The 2,197-nt window shown below is 33.3% G+C and overlaps 1 long non-coding RNA gene across 1 annotated transcript; it reads right to left on the bottom strand.

Annotated features, from left to right (window-relative positions):
• Positions 1-592: 592 nt before the first annotated feature.
• Positions 593-1,941, bottom strand: LOC127097544 (uncharacterized). Its single transcript, XR_007793080.1, has 2 exons — positions 1,378-1,941; positions 593-1,232 (listed from the first exon to the last, which is right to left on the bottom strand). It is a non-coding gene; the product is annotated as an uncharacterized LOC127097544 (long non-coding RNA).
• Between the last annotated feature and the right edge of the window lie 256 nt (positions 1,942-2,197).

Genomic DNA, 2,197 nt, shown 5'->3' with positions numbered 1-2,197 from the left:
TTGTTTCAATAAGATTTGCACTTGCTTGCTTGTTTGATTGATCCTCTTAACCAGTCTTGACCTAATCTTGTCTGATGACTTGCACTTGGGCAAAGGACAATGCAATGCTATGCAGTGGACTATGTAATGTCATGACCTAATATGAAAATGTATGTACAAAATGGTAGGTGCAAATTTGAGGTGCTACACATACTCTATGGTTTAAGGTAATTAAATAGGGACAATTGTCATACCCTAAATTATCCCTAAGATTTTATTTTTTATCAAGTCACTTGCATCATTAACCACTACATACATTGCATTTTTTGTGTGCATAATTCACGATGGTCAACAAAAGTCAATCAAAGATCAACTTTTCAATCATTTTGCACCAACTTGTCTTATTGTCTTAATCCATTTTTATTTCATTCATCACGATCCATTTTACCTTTTTTATTTAGATTTTTTAGCCATTTTATCAAAAGATGTGATTTCTTTCATATTAGAAGTTTCTTTTCAAAAGTAAAACAAAAGTCAATATAAAAAGAAATGTGCATTAGAAGACAAGGTCTCCTAAATGTTCATTTTCAATCCATCATGTTATTTCATGCATTTTTACACATTTTTCATCATTTCAAATTTTACAAAGTCAAAATTAAAATTAAATAGAAAAAGTTCAATTTATTTTATTCATTATTTTTACATCTTTATTAATTTTTTCATCATAAGAGACCAAAAATTAGTAAGCTAAATGAATCCTTTAATAATGATCATTCAAATGAGATTTCTCACATCACCATGCAAGTATCATCATCAAAAGTGTGAATGTAATCTATAAACAAACTTGAAACAATTTCATACTTCATGCCACACATGAGCAAATCCCAAGTTTTCATAACATGTCATTCCACATTAATCATCATCATTTAAATAACCACCAATCACCACCCTAGCTCACTAATCACCACTCCTTCACCTTTCCGTTCACACAATTTCTCTAACTAACATCTCCAAAATGTCTTCTATTTTTCAAATGCTCACCACCCTAGCTCACTCATTGCCTATTTAAGCAACTTCAAATCAGAGAGAGAAAAAAGAAAAAGGAATTCTAGCTCGAGACATACAAACCACTTCCAAATCCACCAATTCACCCCCACCTTAAAGCTTCCATTACTCAATACTTTTAGAAGTTGTTCTGAATTATGAACAAACTTCCAAAGCCTTTTTTAAGTGTGGTTGTTTGAGACTCATCACTGCAGCCAAGTTACAGAGAAAAGACAAACAGAGCACGAGATTCATAGTAGTTCAAGCTCAATTTAGTAGGAATTTGGAAAGAAGAGGTGAGTAGGATAAGAAGAAGTGAGCAACGAAAAAAAAGGAAGGAAAAAAATGTTGTACCTGAAAGTTTGGACGTGGCCGGTTCTGGAGATTTGTCGCTGGAATCATCATTTTCATCGGAAGAGCTTAACTTCCAATCATATATATTTCTCCACCTTTTGCATAATTTCTTGATATGGTTGTGTTGATACACATGAGCTGAATCTTTCCCCCATAATAGTTTGCTCCAAATCATGCTGGTGATCATTTAATTTAAATTTAGGTCAACTATGTTCTTCGTGTTCTTGTGTATTTTCTCAAATTTATGATTGTGGCTTGATTTCCATGAAATAATGACTTAAAGATCTTCATATTGATTTCCTGAACTCGAATCCATGCCAAATATCATGTGATGCTTCGGTTTGAGGCCGGATCAAACACTTTTTATATGAAATTTGAGCTCCAGTGTTGTCCATTTTTTAGCATGTTTGGTGCGTGATTAATCATCCTTGTGCATCTACCATTAATGTATTTTTTATTCTATCGCGTATTTTCGTATTATGTTAGAGTTTTGTTCATGATGAATGTGAAATCGAGAGAGGAAAAAAAAAGAGAATGAGGGAGGAGATGTTGTGTTTTCCAGATCAAACATTAGCCATCAGATGCATATGATGGCCTTGTTTTGTTTATTTTAAATTTTAATTTTACAAGTGTCTCATGCTCATTGGTTGTTTTTGGATAAATTGGGAAAGGGGTCTTGTACAAAATCCCCATAAACGTCCACAATGGACCTTAAAGCCCTAGCCTCTTGATTTAATTTGATTGGCCAAGTATGAAGATCTGATGTCCCATATGCGTTTGATCGGAAAGTTAGATCTGAGCCATCTGATCATGATCAGAA

Source organism: Lathyrus oleraceus, chromosome 6 (assembly GCF_024323335.1).
Source record: "Lathyrus oleraceus cultivar Zhongwan6 chromosome 6, CAAS_Psat_ZW6_1.0, whole genome shotgun sequence".
Classification (NCBI taxonomy): domain Eukaryota; kingdom Viridiplantae; phylum Streptophyta; class Magnoliopsida; order Fabales; family Fabaceae; genus Lathyrus; species Lathyrus oleraceus.
This window is presented reverse-complemented; position numbering and strand designations above follow the sequence as displayed.